Below are 25035 nucleotides of genomic sequence, written 5' to 3'. Positions count from 1 at the left end.
CATTTCAGCACAGCCTGCTTCCCCTTTGATAATATTGGAAGATAAACAGGCCCCTGCACTCAAGACCCACTGATATAGGCGCTGTCTCAGAACAAGCTATTTCCCCCTGATAAGTTTCACATGACCCAGATCCTGGCTGATAGAAGGGGATGGAATGTGGCAGTTTGACAGAGACTGTTCTCTCCTGATAAGCCCTAGACTCTCTCCCCTGCCTAACTTGTTTTAAAAAGTATTTTCCGGCCTTCCACATGCCCCCAAACCCCCTGTAAAACTCCCAGACAACAGCCTGTAAACTGACAGCTCCTCCATCCTGAACTGGGCCTGTTCCTTGTGTTTTCTCTGCCAATAAACTGTATCCAGAAGGAGTTATTGTCTGTGTCCTGGTGCTTTCTCCCAGTTCGACTCAATTTACCTATCATATGTTGCCAAACTTGACCAAGCCCTGGGATCTGCAGTCTCTTGGAATTGCATATAAAGAACTTTGACTGGACCTGGCTGCCATCACCAGCGCCTGTGAACACCACTGATTCAGCTTTGAGGTACACTCCAACTCTTCCTTTCTCTCTCTCTCTCTCTCTCTCTCTCTCTCTCTCTCTCTCTCTCTCTCTCCCTCCCTCCCTCCCTCTCTCTCTTACTGCCTTTTTCCTTATGACCACTTTGCTTCTTTCCCTGCCACTTGGGAGCACACTCTGCCTTGCTTTCACTTCTCTCCTGCTCCACTACATCTTTTGAATTCCTTTTCAGTTGGATTTGGAGGTCACTTCTGGACCTGACTCAAGGCCACTGGGCAGCACTGGTCTTTGTGACTGTTGAGTGTCCAGTACGGTTACTGTGTCTGTCCAAGCCCAACAGAGGGGGAGCACTGGTCTTTGTGACTGTTGAGTGTCCAGTACGGTTACTGTGTCTGTCCAAGCCCAACAGAGGGGGAGCACTGCCCCTCTGTCACTTCCAAACCTGTTGTCTTAGAGTCTCTTGATCCAGGAGCTACCTCTCCCAAAGGACCACAGGCCCCTTCAAGCCTATGAAAAGGATCTTCCCACTGACCATTGTGAATGGAGGTCCCAGAGACCTTAGCAGCCTACTACCCATGCAGGGGTACAGGCCTCTTTTCTTGAGGTCATATTGGTGTCCTGTGTGCCCCTTTTGAGCTTTGTGTCCACAGTCCAGAGTCTCTCTGTTCTATCTCTACTCTCTGGAATTCCAGAAGGAGGCCAACCCTACAACGCAACAGGCTTGATCTAAAAAGGCTGGTCCTATGACCAGGTAACTGGGAAGACAAACTCTGAAAGTCTCTGCTCTCCTCCTTTGTCTCCCTCAGCTCTCATTAAGCCTCAGTCTCCTTCTCTCTTCTCTCCCTTTCCTCGCCCCTGGCATCTGATCTTCACTTTTGCTTTCTCATGCTCCATGATTCAGAGTTGTTCTGTCTTGCTCCCACCCTCCTCAAGCTTCTCTTCCCTCAGCTTCCACTGCACCTCAGAATCAATTTCTCTCTCTCTCTCTCCTCTCTCTCCTCATATCTCTCCCATCCCCCTTCCTTCTGACTCTCTGCATCTCTTTTCTTATCCCTTTCCTTGGACTTTGTCTCCCTCTACTGGCTGGTCATACCATGCTTTTGTTGAAGGGCTTTCCGCTTGTCTCACTCACCTCAAAAACCACACCAGTGTGTTGGAAAGCTCTTTCCTTTTCTGATTATAGGATGCTGTTTCCAGGGATAGGAACATGCACCCCTTCTTGTCCAAAACAGGAACTCTCCCTTTCCCTCCCTGGTGAACTGATTGCTGGATGCTGCCTCTAGAGATTGGAAAAAAAACACGTTCTCAGGTCTTTCCCAGGAAAGCATGCTTTCCTTGGCGATTGGTTTTGCCCATTTTTGTTTTGGCATGGCCTATGCCATTTCCCCTCCTCCTTCCTCACTTCCTTCTCTTCCTCAGATCCTGTGCTTTCCAGCCTGGACTCTTGGTTGCCATCCCTGCCTCTGATCCCCATGGTGAGAGGATCCTCATTATCTCCTCCTACTTGCTTGTTCAGTTCCTTCTCTATCTCCTCTGCACCCTATACATAATCTGTCTCTATGGGGACTTCTTAGTCCAAGTCTGAGGGCCTCATGCCTCTTGCTTGTCTTCTTAAATCCTTAAAACAACGAGGACTGTCAGATACAATCAGGCCAAAGTGCTTAAAGTTCCTGTGCACAACTGCCTGCCCCTAGTACAAGTAAGATAATGAATCTGTTTGGCCAGACACTAAAAACTTAGACTTCAATATTTTGAGAGATTTAGATAATTTCTGCCAGTGTAATAGCAAAAGGTCCGAACACCCTTATGTCCAAGTCCTTTGTGATCTCCGTACTAATCCCCCCCTCTGTGTCTCGTGTTTCTTCCATCAAGTTTCCCTCACCAAGACTCTTTCACAGGACCCCTGTCTGACAGTTCCTACCCCCCTTGGGGGCCTCTGTTCCCCCTCCCTATTCCTCTACCTCAGCCTTTGATCCTAACATACCTGATGAACTTACACCAATTAGGACTTAACCTCAACCTCTAACCCCCCCCCCTTGGCCTGAGGTACAGCCAAATCCTCCTCCTGCTCTCCCTTTGTTATACCCTCCCTTGCCTTCCCTCCCCAAGCCCGACTCAGCTCCCTTCCCTTCTCTGTCTCAAATCTCCTCTTCACAGTCTTCCTCTCCCATCCCCTCTGACACTTTAAGTTCCTCACTTCCTCTCCCTCCCTTAACCTTACTCTACTTGAGGAAATTCACAACCATAAACAACTCCTTAGTAAACATCCCATATCCCATACTCTTTCCTATTCCGACTCCTAGCTCAAACAACCCATTTATCCCTCCTATATCTATTTCTACCCCTACCTTAGTTCCAGACCTTGGCTCTGGTACCCCTGAGCCTCCTCATGGGCAGGATGTCCCTCCTACTTCTCCCATTCTGGCCTCCTCCCCGGCCTCCCCTTTTCTTTCTCCTCTATCTCCTCCCAACCCATCTCCTGTGCCAAGTCATACTCGATCCCGTATCTAGTATCAGCACCCTCCCCATGGTGTGTTTCCCCTCTGGGAGGTTGCAGGTGTGGATGGAGTGGTCAAGGTCCAAGTCCCTTTCTCCCTTGGTGACCTGTCTCAGCTCAAGAGTAGAATAGGATCTTTTGCCACTGATCCCACACATTTCACACAGGAATATAAATACACCACTCAGCTGTGATCTAACCTGGCATGATCTCTTTATGATTCTCCAGTCCACCCTCACCCCTGATGAGAGACATAAGGTCTTGACAGCAGCACAATATTATGCTAATGAGCTTCATTCCACTAACCAGACACCCTATTGGTGCCAGGGCAGTTCCCCTTCCGGACACTGGGTGGAATTACCAACTCCCACCAGGGAATTAAGAAGGACCTTCCCCAGGTAGAGCAGCCTCCTAATCACATGCCTCCTAATGGGTCTTCAGAGAGCTTCATCCCCTAGGGTAGTTAACTTTGAAAAGCTTAATTTGATTACTCAGGGCCCTACTGAAACACCAGCTCAGTTTATGGACAGACTTACTGATTCCCTGGTCCAGTACACCAAGTATGACCCAGGGTCCAGAGAGGAACAGCTTATGCTCAACCAAGATTTTACCTTACAATCAGCCTCAGATATCAGGAGGAAACTCAGATGCTCAGATAAGGGACCTGAGACCCCCATGGGAGATCTGTTATACATAGCATTTACATCTTTAGTAACTGGGAGGAACAGAAGAAGTCAGAAAACTCACCCTGTCCAAATAAAAGTACCAGCTAATGGATGCAGTCCTAAGAGCTCCTCTCAAGAAGACTGCAGACACCAATGGCACCCAACAACCATCTCCAGGACCTCCTGGTCCCTGTCTTCAGTGTGGGCAATGAGGTCACTGGAGAGTTGATTGTCCTTCTTTGCAGCGTCAAGGTAGGCCACTCACCTCCCAGACTCAGCCTGCTTTGCAGGGTTCAGTGAACAATTTTCTGGTCCTGGCAGCTGAAGACTCCTCCATGGAGGAGTCCAGGGTAGCAGCTATAGTGGCTGGTAAGACTAGTAATTTAGTTCTGGACACTGGTGCTTCATGGTCTGTTCTCTCTTTATACTCTGATAAAGTTTTTCCCTCACAGATCTCTGTGGTGGGGGTTAATGGGAAACCCCACAACCCCAAATCAACAGAACCCTTATCCTGCATATTCTGGAAGATGCCTTTAACTCACTCCTTTATGGTTATGCCCACATGTCCAGCTCCCTTGAAATCTTCCCTGCAAAAGCTCTCCCTGTCTATTTCTCTCGCCTTCTCCACACTTTTCCTCCTTTCCCCTGTACTTCCCCCCTCCTCAAAGCCAGGTCAGGGCCACTTCCCCCTTCTGAGGCAGATCCAAAGGTCTGGGACAGCTTAGCCCCAGGACAGGACTGGCCTCTCATTACACTCCTATCCACATCTCCTTGAAGAAACCCTCCCTGTTTCCCAGAAGGCCTCAATACGCAACTGAACTCAAACACCACCATGGACTTAAAGCCAGAATCCAAAGGCTTATGAGAGCTAACCTCCTTAAACCTACTTACTCATCCTGTAACACTCCCATTCTCTGGTCCTCGAGCCTAACGGCTCTTACCGTTTGGTCCAGGAGCTCCAGCTCATTAACACAGCAGTTGTTCCCATTAACCCAGTCATTCCAAACCCCTATACTCTCCTTGCTCTTATCTCCTCCTCTACCACCCACTTTACTGTGTTAGACCTTAAAGATGCTTTCTTCTCAATACCCATACATCCTGACTCTCACAACCTCTTTGCATTCACCAGGGAGGACCCTGACACTGGGATGGACTAACCTGGACTGTGCTGCCCCAGGGGTTTTGAGATAGCCCTCACCTCTTTGGACAGGCCCTAGCCCAGGAGCTAACTTCCCTAGACCTTAACCTTCCACCATTCTACAGTATGTAGATGACCTACTTCTTTGCTCTCTATCCCTCTCAGTCTCCAAGACTCACACAATCAAACTTCTCAGTTTTCTAGGGGATAGGAGGTATAGGATATCTCCAGCAAAGGCACAACTTTCTCTCCCACAAGTCAAGTACCTGGGGTTCCACACCTACATCCTGCTGCTTAACTATAGACAGAACAAAATACCTAAGGTCCTTAAAGCCACCCACAACCAAGGAGGAAATTATGCAAGGTACCTATACACCTGGATTCCTAACTTTGCCCTCCTAGAAAAGCTTCTCTATGGTGCCTCCAAAGGAGACTCCTCTGAGCCCATTGAGCCTCTAGGGCCCATAACAACAGCCTTCCACACTCTCTGGGAATCCCTCTTAAAGGCACCGGCTTTAGCTTTCCCAGACCTGGGATCTCCATTCCTCCGCTATACAACTGAGAACAAGGGCCTGGCATTAGGGGTTTTGGGACAGATGAAGGGACCCACTTTTGCCCCAGTGGCTTATCTTTCTAAACAGCTAGATACCACGATCCAGAGGTGGCAACCTTGTCTCCATGCTTTGGCTGCTGCTGCCCTCCTGGCCCAGGAGGGACCTAAGCTCACTTTGGGTCAGCCCATCTCTGTTCTTTCCCCTATCAACTTAAGGGTTTACTAATCTACAAATATCTTGCCAATTTAGCCCCCTTTAAACTACAACTTTTTCATGTCACCTTTCTTGAAAACCCCTCACTGACCCTTGACTTCTGCCTTCCTATCAATCCTATCTCTCTCCTCCCTTCCAATGAACTGCTCACTCCTGCTTGGAAACTGTTCAGGAACTCTCCTACCTGAACCCCCTAATCTACTCAGAGCCCCTACCAAATCCAATCCTAACTTGGTTTGTGGATGGAAGTTCAACTCGCAGTCCAACGGGGTCACGCAGGGTGGGGTATGCCATAGTGTCTCTCACAGATTTCACTGAGTCAGGATCACTGCCACTTGGAACCATGTCAAAAAAGGCCAAACTTGTGGCACTCACCAGGGCCCTGAATTTAGCCAAGGGACAGACAGTTAATATTTTCACAGATTCTAAGTATGCCTTCCACATACTCCATCACCACGCCTTGCTGTGGAAGGAAAGAGGTATCCTAACCACCAGGGCCCCATAAATAATGGCCCTTTGATTTTCAAACTCCAGGAGGCGTCTTTCTTCCCAACTAAGGCAGCTTTGATCTGTTGTAGGGGGCATCAGCCTCTCACTGATCCCAGTCAGAGGCAAAAAACCTGGCAGATAGGACAGATAAGGAAGCCAGTATGGCCCTCTGCCCTTCTGGTGGTTTACAATTCCTGGAACCAACAGGAATGTTCCCCTTCCATCCTGCCCAACAACACAGGAGCCTCCTGGACAAAGGGGCCATCCAGAGGTCAGAGGGGTGGTTGTTTCTATCAGGTAAGTATTGCCTGCCTGAGGGACAAACCTCCTCCTCCATCTTAACCCATTTACATAATGTTTTCTATGTAGGTGCCTATCTGCTCTACAAGTTCCTGGAGCCCCTCATCTATTGCCTCAAACTTTTCATGCTCCTCACAGAGGTCAACGGGCAATGTTCCATGTGCATCGTTGTCTCCCCACAGGGAGGAAGCCGCCCTCTTCTGTCTTTCAAACCCCACCAGCACCGGGGAGCCCTCCCAGGAGGTGACTGGCAGATAGACTTTACCCACATGCTTACTCACAAAAAACTTAATTATCTCTTGGTCTGGATAGACACTTTCTGAGGATGGGTAGAAGCTTTCCCCACAAGTGAAACAACGGACATAGTGGCTAACTGTTTAATTCAAAATATTCTTCCTTGTTTTGGCCTTCCCCTCACCCTCCTCCAGATAGTCTCTCAGTCCCTGGGAATAACCTGGAGATTGCACATCCCCTACCACCCTCAATCCTCAGTGAAGGTAGAACGAGCCAACTCTCTCCTTAAGGACCACCTTACTAAACTGTCCCTAGAGTTACACCAATCTTGGGTAATGTTTCTCCCCCTTGCCCTTACCAAACTAAGACATCCCAAAGGCTCCTTCTTTCCTGAGTCCTTTTGAACTCATGTATGTGAGACCCTTCCTCTTCAATAACCTCTTACTCCAACATCCCTCTCTTCTATGTGACTATTTACCTGCCTTTACCCTTCTAAGAAAATTACTCAGGAAACACACTGACCAGATTATTCCTCAGGCTTCTAAAGGACAAATTGACCACACACTCCAACCTGGGGATTATGCCTATCTGCAGGTCCACACCCAACAAAAAGAAGTGAAGGAGCCCCTCCAGCCACATTGGACTGAACCTCACTTGGTGATCTTTTCTACCCCGACAGCAGCTAAGCTCTCAGGACAATCTAGTTGGATTCATCTCTCCAAACTAAAACTGGCCAAGGAAAACAGCAAGTACCATGCCACCACTATTGGGTCCCTTAGACTAAAATTCTCAAGGGCTCCTCCCCTAACATTGATCCAGGAATTAGTTTTCTACTGACCCTACTCCTGTTCTTCCCTCTCGACCCAACTTCAGCCATTCCCCATGGCACCTACCCACCATATTCCTATAAATTTAAAATGTAGAAAATTAATAATAGAAATCAGGAACTCAAACTCCTTAGCTCTGCTGCGTGCCCACTTTCTTCATGCAACACTATTTCTCTTAACTTCAACATGGTAGACAACCACTACAGCAGATTCATATGCTTCATAGATGCCCAAACCAAAAAGGAATGTAGGGACCCAGGCAATTGGGAAGGCTGCCCCTGATGGAAATGCTACTGTCATTGGCTGAGTGGGGTGGGTAAAGAGGTATAGGGTAAATATAAAATGGGAGCAAATCAATTCACTCATGGCTCTGGTTGTAATGACAGACAATCAATTCAAATAAGGGAGCCAAACAATATGGAGAAGTAACCTTCAAAATAACTGACCCATAGTCATGGACAGGGGACCACATTGCTACAGCAGGGATCCAATACACAACTGCTGCCATAGACCACTGGCAAGCAAATATAAAAGAAAATCCAAAATTCAGGACCCCTAGGGATTGTGGAGGTTCTGAGTCAGGCTCCTGTCTGTCTACCCCTGGGGCCTTTTACTGGGTCTTGACATCTACTCTGGTCTCCATCTCTTTTCACCTGATGAGAGGCTCCAGTCCAGGGCTTTGCAGCTCTTTCTGGCCTCCTGGAAGGAGACCATGGAGAGGGAATTCTTCCAGGGTGCGCACTTGCTTCTGTGTTCTAGGGGCCTTTGGGGCTTCAGGGCCCAGGAGAAGCAGTCCCTATAACCAAGGGGGGTAAGGTGACTTGATCTCACTGGGGCCTCCAGAAATGTTATGTAAATAATCAGAGATCAACAGCCAAAGTTAGGTAAGGAGAGGAAGTTTAATTAATTTGAAGCTATTGGGACTGACCCTATGAATAAATGAGTGAGACCCCTTGTTCAGATTTTGGAGGATTTTTATGCAAGCAGAAGGTACATAGAATATACATGGTACTTAAGTAAGATAACATGGGGCTACAAAGGTAATAGAAATGCAAAGGTAATAGAAATGCAAAAGCCTTAGGCAACAAAGACTTCTATGCAGGAATTTGATAGCTTTGGAAAACAAAGACTACTATCCTGGATAACCATAGGGAGCAGAGGAAGATTCCTCTTCACTTCCCGGCTCTGGAGTTCTTCATTACCATCACATTGCAAAATCTTTTAGCATCTGATAAGCTCTATTTCCATAATATTAAGAGTGCCATATAATCCTGGGAAACTCCAGTTGAGGGTTGTGGCTAATCTGGCTTATGTGACTATTTATTAGGCTTCTGTACCTGCTTGCTTGCCCACCTACAGGAACAACCAGGTGACTACTTTCTTTGAGTAAATATTGTACCAAGGACTTTACCTTTTGGACTTTACCTGTAAAGCTCCTTCCACTCACAGTTAGGGCAGCTTTCTCTAAATTAGCTCAAAGAGTGCTGTCCTGGCCAGCTAAATAGATTCAGCTGATTTGGAACTTTTTGAGCCTGAGTTGTCTTTTCTCAGTGATCTTGAGCTCCATAACATTTCACAGCTTGTCCAAGATCCTGGGGGATCCTCAGACTCAGGGTTACCAGTCTGGTACAGGCCCAACATGGGGGAAGAAATCTGTTACTCTTAAGGCCTAAGGGAGCCTGAGACCATGACTGCTGAAAATTAAATCCAAACCAAAAGCAAAGAACACCGATTGTGGCACAATAAAGGCAGAACCAATTGGTGAGTGTTTTGGGGGTTTGGGGCATCTAGTGAGACAGGGGATCAGATACGATTTTTTTACCCAGTCTCCAGGACAGCAGGAGAAGTGCCCTGTCCCATACATTAGGATTTTGATGAGTAAGTGGACTTATTCATGAAGGTGGCCACTGCGTGTCTATGTTTGTTTGGTCCTCTTTGTTTCGATGTTTTGTCTCTCCGTGTTACTCACTTTTGTCTGGTGGATCTGTGTCTTCTGGTCTTCCGGTGTGCTTGTAAGTTTTGTTGCAGATATGGGTGCCAGACAGAGTATGGCCAAAACTCCTCCGGGCTGCATGCTGCTTCATTTCAAGGAATTCTGCAAGGTGTATTCAAAATGTCACCTCGAAAACTAGCTGGAAATGGGGCTGTTCAACCCCCAGGCTGCCCAGAGGCTCTGAAGGTGGTTATGGAGGATCTTAGTCTCCTTGACCTGTTCCCTTATATCAACCCCTGGATCTCCCTCCTCCATCTCTCTGCTTGGTTGCTGTAAGGTGTAACTGCACACTCTGTGTTGCACCCTGAGACTAGGATTTTCCTTTAAAATTCTCTAATAATTGTTTATTTAGTAGTCATGCTTGCTTCTTGGATAAAAGAAAAAAAAGGTTCAAAAACCCATTTTGTTTCTGAACTTTTTCTCAGGCTTTGTGGGAAAGCAGAATGGTCAGAGATGCTTGAAATTTGGACCTCAGGCCTGGTTTGCATCAAGGAAGCAGCGCTCAGACCATGTGGTCCCTGGGCAGCTGCTTTTCTGACTAGTTCTAAGCATTTTAAATTTCACTGTACATGGAAAGTCACAAGCCATGCTCGGGCAAGACATGTGCTCTTAGAGCAACAGTACAATGGTGTATGCATTTAACATAGCACCCATTTCTTCGGCTGCCTTTATGAGTTTCTTTTCCAACAACAGCTTGCATCTAAGAAGAACAAGATCCAGAGGACACTGCTTTGCATTCACAGCTGCAATGGTGGTGAGAGACATGGACTCCCTCCTGTGGTTGGAGACCATGAATTTCTTGGCTTTCCTTTCTTATTTGGAGCCTGTATACGTGAGGGTACTTTCTCTTTCTATGTAAGCATGACTTAACTGAGTGCTTTCTAAAAGTAAAAAAGGGTTGCTGTCCACATTTAATCTGTAAGGCATGTGAATCACACAGAGGTTGTATCATGGTGGGGGATGGGCTTATTTTATCATGGAGTTGAGTGCACTAAGGTAGTGAGCTCATGTGGCTTTGCTGCCATTATGACTAGTGACCTCACCAAGAGGGAGGCAAACATGTGATCTGGTCTTCATCTTGGCTGACATCATCAATATGAGACAGTCACATGACTTTGTTACCATCTTGGACAGTAACATTTTCAAAATGGCAGAGACCCATGTGATCTTTCGACCATCTTAATTGAAACAACTACATGGCACAATTCAAAATGGCCATACCTAGGAAATTGAGGTATTTGATATGTTAGGAGTTGACTTCTACACAAGGCGAAAGATAAGGATGTAGCTTCATTCTTCTACAGGTGGGAGATCCAGTTTCGCCAGTGCCATTTGTAGAAGATGCTGTCTTTCCCCCATTGTGTGTTCTTGGCACCTTTGTCAAATATCAGGTGGTTGAAATTGTGTGTACTCAGGTTTGGGTCTTCAATGATGTTTTATTGATCTATATCTATTATGATGTTTTATTGATCTATATATCTATTTTTGTGCCAGTACCATGCTGTTTTTATGACTATAGCTCTGTAGTATACTTTGAGATCTGGTATAGTAATCCCCCCAGTGCTCAGGATTGCTTTGGCTATCCAGGTTCTTTTGTGTGTCCATACAAATTTAAGGATTATTTTTCTAATTCTGTGAAGTATGTCATGGGGATTTTTATTGGGATTGCATTGAATCTATTTATTGCTTTTGGTAGGATGGTCATTTTCAGAATATTAATTCTTCCAATCCATGATTTTAGGAGGTCCTTCCATATTCATTACATTCTCTCCACAATTGAGGTTGTTGCTTTCATTGAAGGAGGGGTAAGCAGGTTCATTGGACCCTCACCTGAGTATCCAGCCATTCTTTCCAACCAACTGTATTTAATTTTTCCCTAAGCTTACATGGTCTCCTGGATTTGGAAAGGAAAGGATAAGAAGAGAAGGCTTGATCTATGAGGTTGTAGAAAATTCAATATTCATGTTGGGTAAAGACTTTCCTGTGCATCTACTCCCAAGTCACCCATACACCTCAGTAACCCCTCAGTCAACTCTGTAAGTAAACTCATTGGTTCCCCAGGGTGAACTTTAATGTAATCAAACATTGGTTTGACACTAGAACCTTAGGAAGGGGATAAACATTGCTTAATGCTCTGGAAGAGAATTCTCACAACAGATGGAAAATTTGTTTGTTAATGTTAGTTTCATGGTTATTAAGAAAGAAAATGGGAAGGTGAAAGATGTTAGAAGGATATGGGAATGTAAATATTTTATTAAGAAAGATTTGTGTATGAAGATTAAGATGGCTGGGTATTTCCAGAATAGACAGAAAAAAAAAAAAAACTCAAGAAAGCTTAAGCAAATGATGAAGGTTTATGCAGGTTTGTCATGATATATAAAAGACTAGACAAAAATAACATATAGACAAACTAAAATTTTCTTAGGTCACAGTTTAGTTAACTACTTTAAGGAACAAAATATGTGTCTTGTCAAGGTTTATCTAAGAATATTTGGATTTTGCCCAAGCATTATATATATATATAGCACATCGTAATTAAAAGTACCAGATTGGTGGAACTAACCTTCTTGGGTGTTTAATAGCCACACTTTGAGGCCTATACTAATCTAGTCAGAGAGACTTAAAGGGATAATTTTTATTCCTTGCTCTCCAATGTCTACTAAGTTCCAGAGGACCATGGGGCATCTCTTGAAATGTCCTGTAACTGTGGTGAGTCACCTGTCCTCTTGTTCAGGGAGGCCATGGAGGCCCCGTTAAAAGGACTCAAACCAGTGTCCAGTCTATAAAGAGGAGGGTCAACACAGAAGAAGCATTTCCTCAGTGATTCCAAGTGAAGTCAGCCACAGTCAAGCAGGAACTTTCACTTATCCTCACATATATAGAACTGGTAAAAGAGAGGCCTAAGGAGTGAAGGGCTCTTCCCAAGCCCATGTAACCCCTGAGGACCAGGTCCTCAAATGACCTTAAGAGTAAAAAAATATTTTTTTTGCCAAATGCATGGTCTTAAATACCCCAAAAGAAAGTATAACCAAAGATTAAAGTGATCAGCACATTTCTTTAAGAGTCCAAGAGATTGCATTCCCCAGGCATTAGACTTAAGTCCATTTAAGATGTAATTTAGACAATTATTTCTCATTGATGATTTTGATTCTAATAAGAAAAGGCTACTCAGACGAAAAGACTTCAAATCTTGGTGTGCAGTGCTGTAGTGCTCACCTTCAATACTACAATACTACAATACTGTAGTGGCCATCATTGTTCTAAAATGATGGTCAAGTTTATTTTCTCACCCCATCTAGAAGCCATTTAAGAGGGAACTGATTCCAGCCCTCCAACAGCTATCAAAGTTTCTAAAAATAAATCTTGAGTTCATCACTCTCAAGCCTAGGTCTTTCAAGGGCCAAGAGAAACCTCACTGCCATCCTTGTCCCCCGCCTTGTGGGAACAGGCATTGTAGATTCCGATGCCTTGGGTGTCTTTGCCCTAACCATGGGCAATAAAAATTTTTAAGCTTCTAAGCTCTCAGATAGAGAGAGCTATTAGATATCTGTAGGACTCCATTGGGCAGTTGGAAAGACAGGTTGACTCCCTAGATGAAATGATGCTGCAGAACACAAGGAGGCTGACCTAGTGCTCTTCAGGAAAGAGTTCATGCATGGCCTTCGGTGAGGCTTACTGTTTTTATTCCAATTCAGGTGTAAATGGGTTTTGCTGGGCCTCTACTAATACTCCTCCTAGTCTTTATGGTAAGCCCATGCTTCCTAAATTGTCTAACTAATACATCAAGAAGTATCCAAATGTTATCAAAACTATGGTTCTGAGGAATCAATATGAGCCGCTAAATCAGAAACTTCTGAGGCCAGAAGTTTCAGGAAGGGCTGATATAAGAGTTCCATATAACCCTGGGAGGCTCCAGTTGAGGCTTATCTGATTTTTGTGACTGTTTTTCAGGCTTCTGTGCTTGCTTACCCACTTACAGGAGCAAACATATGGCTGCACTTCTTTGAGTAAATCTTTCCCTGGGCTGGAGAGATGGCTCAGTGGTTAAGAATACTGCTTGTTCTTGCAGAAGACCCAGGTTCGAATCCCAGCACCCACATGGCAGCTAACAACTGTCCATAACTCCAGTCCCAGGGGATCCGACAGTCTCTTCTGACCTCCATGGGCATTGCACGACATGGGTGCACTTATCTACATGCAGGCAATACACATATGTACATTAAAAAAAAAATAAAAATGGTAAATAAAAATTTTAAAAAAAATTTTACCTTTTGGGCTTTACCTGTAAAAGACCCTGCCCCTCCCAGTTAGGACAGTATTCTTATCTAAATTGGCTCAGAGAGTGCTGTCCTGGCCAGCTAAATAGTTTTGGCTGATTCGGAACTTTTTGAGTCTGAGTGGTCTTTTCCCAGTGATCTTGAACTCTTTAACAGCATCCTATTTTAACAGCATCTTATAACAGCAACTATATTTTGTCCTGTTCTGCTTGGCCCTGTTTTGATTTAGGTGGGTTCTTTTATAGCCTAGGCTGACCTAGAACTCCTTGTGTTGTCCAAATTCACCATCTTCTTATCTCTGCCTCCTGAGGGCTAAGATTTCAAGTGTGTGATACCATGAGTAAATATCATATTCTTCATTGGCATTTATTTTCTAACCCACCAAGTAGATTGTTTGACCACAGTTATATATGATACTAGATTTCTAATACCAATCATTATTTACATAGAGATTGCTCTATTAAAAAAATACAAACAGGGGCTGAGGAGACAGTTCAGTGGTTAAGAGCACTGACTACTTTTCAGAAGACCTGATTTCATTTCCTAACACTTTCATGGCAGCTTGCAACCATTTATAACTTCAGTTCTAGGACATATGATGCTCTTTCCTGGCTTCCATAGGTTGTACATATGGGTGCACTTACATGCAGGCAAAGCATTCATACACATTAAGTAAGAATAAATAAGAAGTTTTAAAAATACACACCAAAAACAACACACAAAATAACAACAGCAAACAAACATAACATAAAAACCATTCCTGATAAGAAACTTACGGTTTTCCTAACAAAGTTGATCCTGTGTAGTCTCTTGAGAACATGGCAACTACCTTACAAAAATTTCAATTTCTACTGGTATCTGCAAGTTATGCTTGATAGGCAGCAACAATTTGCCTTAGTAATTGAGCTTGAGAGATAATGAAAACAGAACGATAAATAAAGCAAATGAAGGGAAAGGAAAGACACCTCTCTTCTCTTTGGCATCATTTAAAGTATAGCACTCCCTTTTTCCTGGCTATCTGCTACTACATTCCTAGTTACCAAAAACATAGCAGTTTAAAATGACAGCAAGCATTAGTTTTTTGTTCGAAAAGCTGAATCCAGCAGAGCCTGGAGCAAATGTCTTTTCTCAACATAATGCTGGATATGTTGAGGAACTGAGCAAGAATGGACTGCTTATTCCAAGGCAGTTCGCACACATAATGGTAGGTTAGTGTCTGTCAGTTGAGAGCCCAGTCAGGATGTCACCTGGATGTTCCTTGGGACCCTGTGATGATGAGCCATGGTCCCACCTCCTTCCCACACTCTGCAAAGGAATCACTCCCCTTCCCTTTCCAGGCAATCGGTTGACCTTAGCTGCTTGCAGGGGTGGGAATAAGGGTATAAACACTGGAAAAACCACGATGCCAGTCTCTCACCATTTTGTGAGGCTGTGGGGAACCACAGGATTTATGTATGGGTGTGGGCTTTCGAACACAGCCGTGAGTGTTGCGGGGTGCCCACTCTTCTGTAAGTAAACCCACACCCCAAACTCATGTAGCAAGTCCTTTAAACTCATTGAGATTCTTCCAACCTGGGTTTGTAGAACTCTTTTCTCAGGTTGTCACAAGGACTGTGGGAGTAGGAGATCAGATGGCAAGTGTGCCTCCCAGCAGTGAATTTGACTCACACAGGGTTTCATAGGTTATCTCAGTTCCCTCCATAGGTGCAGTTCCTGGGCCTAGATGAACACCTTTAAAAATTTGTAATCCATTGCAATCAGCAAAGTTTCCAAGAGACCTGAATGGAAAGAGCAAGACTCATGACTTACCCTTAAAACTCACACAACATTCCTGTAATATTCAGTTGGCAAATCCAGCCCTGATTTTTAATAGGAAAGGCAGTAGAATCCACTATTTTGAAGAAGCAAATAATTTTTGTTACCTTTAAACTGCTACAGCCAATCTTATTATATCAAAAGTGTTTCAAATAAGTAAAGAAATAGACACATCCAAATATATTCTACTGCTCTGTATTCCTGTATCTATTAAGGGTATTTCCAATGAACTTTGCATTAGTTCTAATATGTATACCTATTATTCAATTAGTTTAAAAAAGAATCCATATGTGTAGATAAACTATAAACTCAATTGCAAGTGATAATGACAAGCTAAAATTTAAAGTTGAATTCCCATTACAGTAATCCAATGCTGAAAACACATTGAAATGCCAGATAATGTTCAGCTGAGTTGTGTCCTCAGATAACATTTTTCTAACTGCAGTTCTTGCTTTAGAGAACAGCATTTAGAAAATTACATATGCCAAGAAGAGGCCCAAAAAGACCTAGAGATTCTGGCTCGCCATTGTTAATGAAGTCATACAGTCTGTCTTTACTTATTAGCGTCTTTAAGCTGAGAACAGCTGAAAACTAAAGCCCATTCAAAGTGAAATTACAGAAAGGGAAAAGAGACTTTGATAAATACATTTGAAAGAGTAGTATTTTTTCACCTGTTCATGTGGTGAACATCTGTGGCTTTTTGGCAATTCATATTTCCACTCCAAAGGAACCTCCTAGTTCAAAGACTCATCCTTCCTCCTATCTATTTCTTTGAAGTGTTCCCTTGGATCTCTTAGACTATGAGTAGCCAAATGATTTTGGCATGTGGGATATAGGCTCATTACAAATTGAGTTTCTGTAGTCAATATTTTATCTTCTGGTCTGTAACTAGCTGCTTATAGTTTTTATCACATTGTTTGACCTGCTAAGCCTTGTGGTTAAGTACAAGGCTTAGTTAGTGTAAAGTTAAGAGTCTCTGCACACAAATTTTCACATGAAAAGAAATGAAATAAAGACAATGATTAAGTGATGACAATTACAGATAGGAGACAATAGAGGAGGCATGTGTGCTGGGGGGAGAGAGGATGCTTACATATGCTTAATGAAAGTGATTATAACACCTCATTATGGAAATTGTCAGTAGTGAAATGCAACTTGCTCTGTGGAATCTGCTGTCTGAAACATGGTTAAAAATTCCTTAGTTAAAGTCACAACTTAAAAATATTGTAATAGTCACTGTCCAAGAATACAAAGCATTTCCTTTCTAGGGGTCTGATGGGCACAATCATTGCAAACACTTTCGATCATAACATAAGCTTAATGAAGCCTGGCCATTATCACTGACAGAAACATTTAACATCCAGAGCTACTAGATTTTACAAGCTCTTAAAATTATTGTAATTCTCTGAGCATCTGCTAATGATCAGTTAGAAGCAATCTCAAACTTCCTATATCTCATATTGAACAAATATTAGCTCTTGTAAGAAACAGCCATTCCATCCTGAAATTTTATATTAAATTGGAGTAAATTCCAAGGGGCTATATTACCACAATATACATTTACTGTACTCTGTTTTTTCTTTCACATATTAGTCCACAAAAATCTCTTAGATCATCAATCTTAATTTTTCTGTTTCAAAGAAAAGTTAAAAAATATTGAGAGAATTAGAGATTTGAAAATGGCAAGGATGTGGAGCTGGAGAAATGGCACAGTGGTTAAGAGCACTGCTCTTGCAGAGGACCTGGGTTAAAGTCTTAGCACCCACATAGTGGCTAACAATTGTCTGTCATTCCAGCTCCAGGGGATCCAGTACACCCCTCTGACCTCTGTGGGTATTGCACAACACGGGTGTACTTACACACTTGCAGGCAATACACTCATACATATATAATAAAAATAATAAATAAAAAATAAAATAAGAATGTTCAAAATCTAGGCAGTAATGTAATTCTCGTCAACATACTAACAAGGATTGAACTCATACTGTTTTTATGAAAAGTTATCAATATATTGCTTCCTAATGCATGTCCAGAACAGCTTGACAGAGAGTGTATTTGCTCAGATAAGCTCATGGTTGTATTCAGTATACTAACATATTTTGATTTGAGACATCAAAAAGGCAAAAGGTGATCCTCTTTTTAAAAAATAAAAGAAGTATATTTCATATTTGAGAAAAATATTTGTCTCTTTAACAAAATTTACTGTTTAGTATTTAACAACCTTATTCTATTTTACATGTATATTTTATCTGAATTGATTCATGAGAGGAAGAACTTAATAACTTTTACTGCCTCAGAAATTTTATTCATTTTATCGTTCTTCTAAACTGTGTGTAGAAACATGCCTTTACTTCTAAGCTGAAAGTAAGAGGTAATCAAATAGATTTTGCAAGTTTTTTTAGTTGTGCTTCCCTTGAAAAATCATAAAATTAATGATCACTAGTATAATAACGATTACTAACATATGTTAATCAATTACTATATTCTAAAATTATACTTGTCTTATTGATTTAATACATCAAAGTACTTGAAATGTATATACTATCATTTCTTTAGAGACAGGGTCTCTCTGTATGTAACCCAGATTGACTTTGAATCAATAATCCTCCTACGTTGCCTTCCCAAGTGTGCACCATCATGCCACACTGTGTATACACTATTATTTTACTAAATTTAGTTAGGAAAGTACAGTCCTGGCTGGTTAAGATTTTTTCCCAATACCATATTGTTTATTAATATTAGAGTCAAGATTTGAACTCAAAGTCTAATCTAAGTATTAATGATCTAAATCCCTTAATTTTAATTCTCAAAGTGTATGGCTCCTGGTTAAGGTATTATGTGTGATTTCTCATGATTAACCATAAGCAATTGTAAAAGAATTGCCTGGCAAGCCTCACTGGAGAAAGTTACCCTCTACTCCAACCTCACAACTAGAGGGTACCTGAGTAGTGTCTTGCAGTAGCTCAAGGGAGTCACAGTCAAAAGCTCAACTATTCCTATCCAGCAGCAGTTTAAGTGTGCTATTTCATTATTAGCCAAGGTACTGGCAATACTACACCTCTATGTGAGACCTTGGGTACAAGCGTTATGAAGATACTAGTATTAAAGAAAGAAACTAGAGGTAACTTTGCAGATACTTTCCCCACCTTGTCTCAGTGCCCAGTGCTTTTCCATACTTACTTCTACTCTGTCTCCCACCCATTCTATTCACACCGTCCACATAAAACTGCTAGAAAAATTTGCTAGGGTATCATCAACAGTAAGACAGTCCCACATCTGTGCTGATATTCTACAGCAAAATTGGGACATGGTAGTAGCACTTTCTGTAGTTATATTCATGTTTACAACTTGGTAGTCTGTGACTTAAAGTCATGAGTTTCACTTCTGGATTGTCTAATGCTATATCTGCTTTCTGGCAGGTTAGCATTCTCTCTCTCTCTCTCCTCTCTCTCTCTTTCTCTCTCACAGATGATATGAATTTTGCCATATAATCTGATTTGGATTGCAGACAAAAATAATTAGGAAAAAAGTCATATTGGAAAGTCCTTAACATATGGTGAGACTAGTAGTCTTCACTGACATCTAAGTGAAGCTTATTATATACTAAGTTATTAGAGACCTATTAGAGGCACATTTAATAAGTAGGATCATTTGGGTATAGTAACTTGAGAAAGAAGAGTAAGGATGAAAAAGATTGGAATATATTGATAGATGAATTGTATTTCCCATAATCCATGTGTTTGAAACTTAATGTCTAATTGATCTCAAAATGTGATTATTTTGCATGTTTTTACTCAAGTAAATAAGATAGTGTTATTGGTGTACCTCCTAATTTGATTCAGTATTCTTAAAAGAAGAGGAAATTTGGACATAACTAGTTACAGAAAGAAGACAATGTAAAGATTTGAGAAAAAATTGGAAAGCAAAAGGTGGACATAATATAGCAAAGCTAATCACCCCAGCACTTTGAGGTGGGCTTTCCAATAGTGCAATAGTGGCACTTTCATCTCTGGAATAACTAACAGCTGTCTAATTGAACTTGGGACCCACTCAATGGGATGGAAACCATGCCTGGCATTGTAAATTTATCTAACTACTTGTGGTTGGAGAGATCGTGACCCTATAGAACATACTATTGCTAATTTCCTAAACCAATGTGCTTTCTTACTTTAAATACTTACCCCTACAGCCCTAGGTAAGTACAGCTATCACCACTCATCAAAGAAGATTCCTTTTGTAATAGATAGAGACTATTACAAAGATCCACAACAGATCAAAATGAAAGAATAAGTGACCATGTAGTATGCAGCCCAAATTGATACATCTACAATGCAACTCTAACACCTAAGACTCAGGGAACACCATGGAACAGTGGGCAGAGAGATTGTAAGAGTCAGAGTATCAGGACATCTGCTGTTAGATAGTGTTTTCTAGACATGACAGGGAAGCTATGCCTATGAAATATCCACAATATGGTTGCCTAAGTAAGAACTGAATAATAACAACACCAGTTGACATGCCAATATGGATAGGGGAAATTTTACAAGATTCTCCCACTACATAGAGAACTATAGGCAATCAATGGATGCCAGGGAAAGGATCATCAATTTTCTCCAGGGACAAGTTCCCTAAAGGTTATCCAATGCCAAGCAGTCAACCCTAAACACATGTACACACAGCACCATTAAACAGACTCAGTAGATTAAACTATATATGTGTGTACGTTCTGTGTGTGCATGTGTGTGCATGCATTTAACAATAATAATCAAATAACAGATCACAAAATTGAGAGGGAGGGGGACATGGGAAGAGTCAAAGGGAAGAGAAAAAGTGTTGCAAATGATGAAGATACAATATTCATGTATGAAATTCTTCAAAAAATTTAAAAATATTTTCTCTTAGCTTGCCAAAAAAAAATAAAATAAAATAAAAAACAAGTAAAACAATTGAGTTGCTTTTGCAACCTAGTCTGTGAGATTTTATTATGCTAATACTAGTACACTATAAGAAGGTAATGCCCATATCCTCTTCGGTATGTAGACATCCTCTGGAGAATGGTTCACCTACCATGGGCCACACACTTAAGGAAAAGTGACTCCCCTTTCTCAGCACCTATAAATTGCCACAGCACAAACTGACCTTGATGGGTTTGATAAAAAGAGAGGACACAATTTTTTTTTTAATTAAAAGAAGCATTTCATTACAACAGCATTAACCTATTCAATAACATTTTTCTGAACTAGGGTACATCTCTTTCAAAATTGGCTGTACATTTGTGGGTAGGGAAGGGGCAGGGCAACCCAGAAAGAGTTGACAGAGGGATACGAATATGATCAAAAGATATTGTATGAAATTCTCAAGGAACTAATAAAAATGAGAGACAAAGAAATTCACAATTCAAGGCAAGAGGAAAAATAAATAAATAAATAAAAGAAGAAAATGCCACCCTCCCCCACTCCAACCCACAACACCTTTTTAAATTAAGAAACTACATGCTTGGCAGCTATAATCCCTTGATATGTAAAACGTGAAGGTTTGGAGTAAAATTGTGAAGAATAAGAAACAAAACTCTGTGTTTGACTTGAGTTTGAGCTTTTATTGTGAGTTAATTCTGGGAAAGCATGCAGATAATCCAATCTGTTGACACAAAGCTCAGAGAGAGGTCTCCATCAGAGATAGAAATTCCTGAATTCTGAGTTAACATGTAAAATATCAAAACTGCATTCCAAAATTGAAATGATTTGCAACCATATACTCTGAACATAGATGCATAAACATATTGCTTTACATTGTTTTATATAGTTATAGAACTTCAAAATGCTGTTTGGTGCTTTCTGAAAAATGATAAATATAAAACTCATACCACTACTTAAAGATTTTTATTAGTGCACAAACATAAGAGAAAGATAAAATATTTAGTACAAAAGGACAGGGTCATTGCAAATGACCCTAAGTGCTATGATGACTTGGTTTTCATTGGACTCTACTGTAGTATTTTAAATAAAAATGCAATAAAGCTTAAAATCTGATGGAAATACTTAAGGAAGAAACCATTGGTAACTGTTTAAAGCCTATTCAAAGCCTGCTTCCACAATTTCTGTTTATTTATTTATTCACTTATTTATTTGAGACAAGTTATTATCTAGGCTAGCCTTAATCTGGTTATGTAGCCCAAGCTGGCTTCAAATTAATTTTTGTCCCACCCCACTCTCTGGAGCATTGGGGTTATAGGTAAGTGCCAGTGTCTTGTTTAGTATTGCACTTTTAACAAAACATTTATGACTTTCACTATGGGAGCTCAGAAGGAATCAGTCAGATTAGCTGAATGAATCCTCCTCCTCCCAAGGGAGTGAGTCTGGGTAGGACTTTGTGACAATAGTTTGCAGGCTAGAAAAGAGCTGTAGAAGACAGAAAGCAAAAGATTCAGGGTGATGCAGGAGTTTTTTCTAGACCACCTAACTTGCAGTGTCAGTGGTCTAAAAGGAAAACATCTCTTTTTAATGTTCCTTCACCTTGTTTCTTCCACTGCACTTTGTTTTTGATGTTTGTGAGACAGGGTCTCCCTGTAGTCCCAGCTGGCCTGAAACTTGCTATGTAGACCAGGCTGGCCTCGAACTCACAGAAATCTGCCTGCCTCTGCCTCCCTAGTGCTGGGATTAAAGGCATGTGCCACCATGGCCAGCCACTGCTATATTTCTAAAAGAAAAACTCAGATATATAGAAAATGGTTCATTTCCTTTTGAATTTAAAGTGGACAATGTTATTTTTAGGTCCATCTAAGTGCTTGTTTTCCTCCCTGTGCCTTGAAAAAAGTAAACTTTTTACAAACTTGTCCTTGGTTTCACATACTGTTTTCAAATATAATTGATCCAAATTAGTGGTCACAACTAACACATTTAACCAGAAATTACAGCATACAAGGCTGGGGAGCTAGCTCCACGGATAAAGTACTAATTGTGCAAGCTTGAGGACATGAGTTCAGATCCCCAGAGCCACACACAGCTGGGGGCAGTAGCCTGCATCTGTAATCCTACTGCACCCATTAGAAAATGGAGACTCCTGGGATGTTTGCAGCTCAGCTAACTGGGCATATGCAGAGGTGAACAAAAGACATTGCCTCAATCAAGGTAGAAAGCGAGGACTGACTTCTGAGTTTACCCTCTGACACACCCACATGTCCACACTTCCAAAAGAACAATTATGCACACATGAACATGCACATATCACACATATATGGACATACATTATAAAAAAGATTGAAATATAAAATTCATCAGATTTTTCCCTTTTTTTCCCCTTTAGTCTCTGGAAACCTTAGTGCATTTCCGTTTACTTTTTAAGCATATAATACACAGTACTGTAAGCAGTGATGTGAAAAGCATTCAAGGAAATACTGAAGTCTTTGCAGAATTAGCCTCCCCAAAAGTCGACAACTTTTCAAGTTTTTGGAGTGCTGCTTAAAAATATCAAACTGCAAAGATGCACTTCTAGAAATTATAAGTAATTTGTGCATCAAACAATATGTACAATGGTACTATACAGTAAATTGGGCCAGCTGCCTATGCCTACCATTACAGCTGCTTGCAAAGTATATAATTTATGTTTTCTGCAGTACAAAGTGGGAAGGATTTTTAAAGCTGTGTTCATGCTTTTGTAAAGCGCCTTTTTCTCCCTTTTTTTAACCATTGTAAGCTCAAAAAAGGTGATGTTTTACCATCATGCTTAATGTTAATCCACTTCTATTATAGTTGAAGGTCTATCAAAATAATTTGCCTATGACCATCATTTGCAGTGGATTTAGACATGTGTTTACCTTCATGTTTTTCTTGAAATATGAGTTTATTTTATGTTCTAAAAGGTACTGATGATGACTAATAAAAGGGTATTTTGTAGCAAATAATTGGCTCTAAATTTCTGCAGGTTATATCTGTTGCTCTAAAAAGTTAATGTTCTCCATTGATGAACCCTGTGGAAGCTTCACAATGACACTGTTGATATTTCTTTTGCTGTTTACTGGAATCGTTGTTTTTTTTTTTAGCTAACAACAAACAATATGAAGTATTTTTATACATTAGTCATTGGGTTTTAGTGTTATAAAATGAAATGGCTCAAAATCTGGGCAAGGATTCGAGCTTGAATTTTGAAAAATAATATCTGATAAACTTGCTTTGTAATAAAATAAGATTATCATTATTATCACATATCACAAATAGAATGGAGAAACAAAAGAACCATGCATTAGCCTGAATGCTTGACTATCACTACATTTGAATATTGAAATCTGAAATGATTTGGAAGCGCCCCCTCCAGAATTCAGATCTGAAAAGCTAATGGCCCATGCGATGGTCCTGAGAGGGTTGGAAGAAACCTATGGTCACCACTGTGAGGCCCTGTGAGCAAGACTGAGACAGTAAGTGAGCTTGGAAGGCTCTTACACTCTCAAATGAACTTCTGGCACTTCCACAATCTGCAGTTGTGGGGGCCATATTCTTTCCTCTTCAGGAAGTTGCAGCACAGTGTCTCTTGAAATCAGAAAACAACTGCCAGGAAACAGCAGAATCTCTTAGCGTCTTAACCTTAGATTCCCTGGCCTCCAGAAACGTGACAGAAAAATGTGTGTCCCTCATGAATCATCTAGTCCATGACATGTTGTTATAGCAGTGAGGGCATACAAAACAAAGTCTAATTCTCAGGCTAGAGAGATGGCTCAGTGGTAAAGAGCACTGACTGCTCTTGCAGAGGACTCGGGTTTGATTCTCAGCACCCACATGGAGGCTAACAACTGTCTGTAACTCCAGCTCCAGGGGCTCCAAAGCCTTCTGATCTCTGCAGGCACTGCACAACACAGGTACATTTACACACAAGCAGGTAATACATTCATACACATAAAATAAAAATAATTTTTTATTGTAATGTGAAAATGTTAAGAGGTAAGCACATTGAAAGGGGTTAGGTCATCAAGGTTGAATTCTCATTAATGTAAAATAGAATTCCTGTGAGGCCCAAGCTATCAGGAGAGTGTACCATCTCTGAAGCAGAAAATGAACCCTTACCAGACATCCAATTTTCTAGACTTTCAGTCTTGGGTATTCAGTCTCCAAATGGTGGAAAATAAATTTGTAATTTTTATAAGATACTAAATGTAAAGCATTTTGTTACAAAATGCCAAGGAGCTAAGGGAAACAGAACCTGTTAGAATCATGGGCTGAGACTGATGACAGCTGATTCTGACAAGACCAAATCAGCACTGTTACAACTGCTGTTAGAAAACACAAAGTGGTGCACTAATGTTTTCTTACATAATTAAATATTCTTGTCATAGTTGGTACCCACCAATGGTGTTCTGTATTTATCTGGAGATGCCAAAATCTTCTGCCCTCACAAAAACCTGCATGTAGATGTTTATATCAATTTGACTAATACTTTCCAAAATTTGGAAGGATCTGAAGAATCCTTTAGTAGGTGAGTAGAAAGACTATGCTGATCTAAACAACGGAATATTATTCAGGGATAAAATTAAA

General features: G+C 41.4%; 1 pseudogene; it reads left to right on the top strand.

The window, feature by feature from the left end:
* Positions 1 to 3827: 3827 nt before the first annotated feature.
* The window catches only part of LOC103734253, an 86419-nt pseudogene continuing 65211 nt past the window's right edge, over positions 3828 to 25035 (top strand).

The sequence above is a fragment of the Nannospalax galili genome, unplaced genomic scaffold (genome assembly GCF_000622305.1).
Source record: "Nannospalax galili isolate Female #2095 unplaced genomic scaffold, S.galili_v1.0 scaffold550, whole genome shotgun sequence".
NCBI classification, from domain to species: domain Eukaryota; kingdom Metazoa; phylum Chordata; class Mammalia; order Rodentia; family Spalacidae; genus Nannospalax; species Nannospalax galili.
This window is presented reverse-complemented; position numbering and strand designations above follow the sequence as displayed.